We start from the raw sequence: 5,923 nt of genomic DNA, 5'->3' as shown, positions 1-5,923 counted from the left end.
AACGCTTACCTTTAACGGAGCGCGGTTTGGCCTGCTTGCGTCTAGACATCTCCGTGTTAACAACAATATTTTACTTTCTTTAGCGGGTATCTTGTCCTCTCCGAGAAATATTGACAGGTCACGCGCTGATACTTGGGAGATTTCTTCACTTTGCCTGTTGCAATGCGGCAACTTCAGTCTCGCTAGTCCAGAAGCGTTCAAAGGAAGAGAGAGTAGGCCTACGGCAATGGAAACTGATATTCCAATGATTGAACTTCTCCAACCTGTAGATTTAACGAATAACTTGCGGTTTTTCCCGTGCTCGAGAAGCGAACGCTCTTTTGTTCCTCCGTAACGGCAGACGCTGACGGTGGAGCGGGCACGCACTCAGAGTTTCAAGAAGCGGAGCGTGCCCAAATTACACCTGATCAGTGGCGAGAGGCGACAATACTTGCCGATAATGTGCAAAAGCCACTTCGACGGTGTTTCGGAATTGATTCGCAATGTTTTTCCTCCTTTTTGCAGTTGTCGCAACTGTCTCTTTTCGTTGTGATCCCGCCGAACCGCCCTCCTTCGCTGTTATTTTTCCTAAGGTGCCACTCTCGATGGCATTTTACGCAGCATTTTTACCTGAGGGTATTTTTCTTCTTCTTGTTTATCGTCCTAAAAGCCGTAAATATTTCTAGTCGCTAGCCTCTCTCTCCCTTTTTCTTTGTCCTGACTCTGGTCTTCCCTCCGCCTCCCGATCCGACTGCTGGCGGGGCTGCAGCGCAGACACACATAATAAAGCCAGGCTTGGCTGGAAATGTAGCCGTGTCCCAGCAGGAGGATGTGAGAGTAGGGTCCCGGCGGGGGAGCGCTCTGATCCCGCAGGGAGCTCCGCACAGCCTGGGTTGAGCAGACAGAGAGAGCCAACAGCACCAAACCATGGTCAGCCATGGAAACTACAGCTTAACTTGGAGCACGGATCGGGGCCAAAACACGGAGCTTCGAGGAAACTCTGCAGCGTGCAAGAAAAAAGACGGACTGGATTCGCTTTTTTGCGCTCCTTGTATTGGTGCCATCGTCTCGGGTTCACTCCAGCGTTTAACTGTCGATTGGATAAGATGACATTTTGACTATTTGGGGGGAGTTTGTTTTGAACATTTAACATTTCTGCGTCGTCTTTGCAATACGTTTATCTGCGTTTAAACGGATAAGATTTAGGATTTAAAGGAATAGTTCAGCTCAGGCAAAAATAAAAACAGTGTCATCATTTACTCACCTTCACGTTGTTCCAAACCCGTTTGACTTTCTTTCTTCTGCTCAACACAAAAGGAGATGTTAACCTGTATGTTGTCTGACAGCTTCAGTCACTACTCACTTTCGTTGTATCTATTTTTTTCCATACAATGAAAGTGAATGGTGACTGAGAAAAAGAAAGTCTTACATGTTTGAAACAACAACAGGGTGAGTAAACACATCAGATTTGTATTTCCTTCTTGTCAGTTTTTTTTTAAGTGTTTATCCTTTGCAACATTAAATGCATGCATTTTATTTTTGAAAAAGATCTGCATATACACAAATATTGTTTGATATTATCAGATGTGTTGTTTTATTTTCATTGGTATTATCGGATATGTTTTAATTAACTTTTAACCCCTTTCTCTAGGATTCTTGTTGTGTTCTTTTTGGCAGGATTAGGCCTTTTCGACAGTGTTTTCAATCCCCACAGCGTCTGTCTGGTTGTCTGCTTGTGCTGCCGAAGCGCAGTTGCAGAAAGAGGATAATTTGTGCAAAAATCAACCTAAGAAATGGTCAAAATCACACGCGGCGCACCAGAGCTGCTCGGCTGTTGTCATGGATAACATGGTGGGCACCCTGTCTTGGTCAGCGGGATGTCCTGCAGATTGAGCAGGGCACCCCGCAGAGCCACGGAGCGGCCTTTAAAATTGACCCCCCGCGGAGGACCAGGGCCCCTCTTGTCTCGTCTGAGCGCACGCCTGGAGACCTCTTTTAAATGTGCTTTTGGTGTCCCAGAGAGAGAGGCCGCTGGCACGAAGGGGCGAAAGCTCACCGCAGTGGTCCCTTTTTCTCGGATAAATTCAAAGGAGGAAAATAGCCCACATTACAAGCTCCTTAAGGGTCAAGGACAGCCATGACATGAATGGTTTGAAAGAGTGGCATTGTGAAATCACATAGCACGCGATTACACCCTCTGTCATCTTTTTACAGATTTGCATTTTTCTTGTGCCACAATGAACAGTTCAGAATAAGACTTACAAGACATGTGGATGAAATTAATTAAGACGCTGGAGAAAAAGAGGTGTGAACTGCAAATGCGGTGGTCCTGTTTGGAATAGACGCCGATGCTATTTTAGGACGATTTTAATGAGTGGCAAATAATTTTTTGAGCTTGGATGACTGCATGTGATTTGAAAAATATTGAACGTTTAGAAGAGAAAGAAAATCTCTCATTGGACATTATAAGGATGATGGCATTTGCAACACTTCATTTCACTGCTAACTGAATTCAAATGGTCTTAGTATTGGCTAGTATTTTCCTTCATGCAGCAGGGACGGTGGTAGATTGATGCCCTTACATTATTCATGCAACGATTATTAAAAATGTAGCAATAACTCAACAGCGTTTTGTCCTTTCTCTCATCCGTCTCCTCTCTCACCGTACCTAGGTATGCTGCTATTCTTATGCGACTATCATCCATTGGACAGTGCGGCCCCAGAAAGCACCCTTAAACACTCCCCCATTGTACTGTCACAAGCCTGGAGAGTTCATGTTATATTTATGTTGCCTACAGCGTATTCTCTCTGTTCTGTTCTGTTCAGCTGAACTCACGCCAACTCCTCCAGGTCCCCCCTCCACAGACAATGTTACATCTCATTGGTTTTGCCCTAGATAGGCTATTTTTGTATGAAATAATTAGACATAACTGATTTAAATACTGCAAAGCCAACACTCTTTTGTCTCGTTAACAAAGTACAGGAGAGGCACACGCTTGCGGTGTCATTTCTGTCAATCCGTACAAGGAGGTTTAAAATACAAATGCGTTTCAAGCTAATGGATCTGAAGCAGGGCCAAAAAAATGAGCAATTTTATTAGCTTCCTTCGATTCGGGTTTTTCTTTCGGGACCAAGCTACGGTGACCTGACCTGATAGAATCTATTATGAAAGCAAAAAATGTCAGGAAAGCATTGCCAGAAGCTTTTAATTGTCTCAACGTGCACATCAGCAAAATATAGGATTGCTAAAATATGCCGCCATACAGCACTAATTGTCCATATAAGGACAGTGCGGCGCTTAAAACAGCATGTTTTGTTTGTTACAGTGACCCCAGACCCAGACAGCCGTGCTGATGCCGAGTGCACACGGGCACACGAGGGAGAGGTGGAGAGCAGGAACGCAGATTGGGGCTGACCGCTCGGCTGCACTTTAATGTACCCTCTACTTCATCAGTCCTGATTAGCCACCATAAAAATCCAGATTGAACATTACATTTTTACTGCTGATTGTCTTCTAAACACTCTCAGGTGTTGGCGTGTTAAATGCCAGGGTGTGCATCTGTCCTCGCATCCCTTCAGCTTGCTGCAGTGAGACGTCTGGCTTGAAAAAGGGGGACCCTCTTCAGAAACGAAAGCAATGCAGAACAAATTTCAGGCTTTTAGGCTTACCGCGTCTTGTGCCAAAACCTCAATAACAAGCCCCCGTTCAGCCCCCATTTCCCTGGCTCTTGCCCCAGACTTACACAAAGAAACACCAGCTTTATGGACTTAGAGCATTAAAGCATAAAAAACAGCGGACAGAGAACAGGTTCGGAACACATGGCGCCAAACGTGGGGCACGATCGTGTCAGATCGCACAGGCTATACGCTTTATCGCTCAAATTCTTAGGTACACGGCCGTGTTTTCAAAAGGGCACATGAAAGGGCTTAGCAAGAGAGAGATGAGCAACAGCGGCGAGGAGGCCAGCGCTCCAGTAAAAACGCTTTTCTGATGAGCTGCAACAATGCACTCACTCCCACGACATCAGCTCTCTGTTGGGAGTCTCCTCCTAATTTCCTCCATCCATAATAAAAAGAGCTACATTAAACAGTGCCATTAGTGCCAGCAATTTGTTTTATTCTCCACAGAAAGAGAAATGTTATCTGTGGCGGACAAACTTAACCCAATTAAAGCTCATTGTGTATGGGGGCCTTGCTGGGTCTTCAGCTGATGCCTAGGAACGAGGGCAGAGGAAGCCAACTTTGGGGAGGGAGAGGGGGAAAAAGAGAACGGCTGGAACACATCTGGAGAATTAGGGAAAGTAGGAGAGAGACAAATGTGCTTTCAGGAAAAAAGACGGGAAGAGAAATTATGTTTTCGTACGTTTTCCCCCCACATCAATTCCCTCCCAAGATGGTTTGATAGAGGAATACTGTGCAAAATATACACTCAAAACAAAAACGCACAGCTAATTTGGCTCTTAAATAAATAGCCGAAGGAATAAAGTGAATGTAAAACCTTTCCATCAAATTAAAAAGGGGAGGAACTGCGTACAAAGCCACGCGTTCTGAGATCGCTCGCTCATACCCTCACATTTGTGCTGTTAATTGTTGTGATAACACCTCTCGATTACAGGGGTTTAATTATCAACATGTTTGGCTGTTAGACCGAGTACTTGGCACAGATCCTGGTGAAAGGCTCAAGGTTTCTAATGAAGATCTCACTCACAGCAGCATACAGGAGCTCAGTGTGGTGCTGTCCTAACAAAGAAGCACATCGCGTTTAGAGACGACCTGGGTATCTGTGAATTCTAACACAATAATGCCAAGAATATTCATAGTGATACATTTTGATTGATATCCAATTGTGCGGGAATGGCAAGTGTGTGACTCTGTGGGGGAAAAAAGTGATTCTGTGTGATTGCGGAATTGTAACAGTAACTGAATCGCATATCATGGGACACAAATGAGGCATGTTTTCACTTCCGTAACGGCGAAAGCTGGTTTCACTCCATTGACTGGTAATCCTTCCGTCTCCTATTGCATTTATCAGCTTTAGTGGAGCTGTTTTTTGCTCACTTACCCAAAAAAGGCCCAATCAACACCTCCCAGCTGGTGAAATGAAGCAGAACCGGCCTCCATTAGTTTGAGACTTGATGGATACTTCACAGCTGCGGTCGAGTGTCTGTGATCAGAGTGGAGAGACAAACAGCTGTAAAACATGCCCTACTAAAGACATACACACATTTGCTGACAGTGTGTGGCATTAGGATTAACATGCAGTGTATATACTGTATAGCCTACACACATGACTCTGCAGATTCATCCACAATTACTTTTGTTCTCACGCAAGGCCTAAGAAACATTTATGTGAAATCTTAGCAAGTATTTGAAGGAGACTTCTGAGGACAAGAATCAGTCCACATATTTTGTGAGAGTTGCTTTGAAAAGTGACGATAAAACGTGTGATATTAAAATATACCATCTAAAATATGGGCATTCATTCTCTTGAAATAAAAAAATCTCATTTGAGTAGCAATTACTGTTTTACCATGATTTATGTCTTTAAAATATCTAGTCTTGTTTCTCTATTTGGTTTGTAATGTACGTTTATCTATATTTGTCCTCGAACATTATGTCGTCTGAAAGCAATATTGTCTCGCCCAATTTGGAGGATGTGCGCAAACGAACACTTCACAAATACAGATTCCTATTATTATGAAATTGCACAAGGAACAGTAGCTACATTCTGCAAGCCTTCGATTTATCTCCCAATGGTTTATTTTGCATGAGAAAATGATATTTACTGTTATTGCGAGAAAATACATTCACGCTAGCAATGTGTTCCAGAGAACGAAAACAATTTGTAGGGGTCATTCTGTATTAAAATCGTATTAAATGCTGCATTTCAGTGTTTCTCTTTTCAAATGAAATATTCAAATAAAATATTACCAAATCTCAATTG

The sequence above is a fragment of the Sinocyclocheilus anshuiensis genome, unplaced genomic scaffold, assembly GCF_001515605.1.
Source record: "Sinocyclocheilus anshuiensis isolate Anshui unplaced genomic scaffold, SAMN03320099.WGS_v1.1 scaffold997, whole genome shotgun sequence".
Lineage (NCBI taxonomy): Eukaryota > Metazoa > Chordata > Actinopteri > Cypriniformes > Cyprinidae > Sinocyclocheilus > Sinocyclocheilus anshuiensis.
This window is presented reverse-complemented; position numbering follows the sequence as displayed.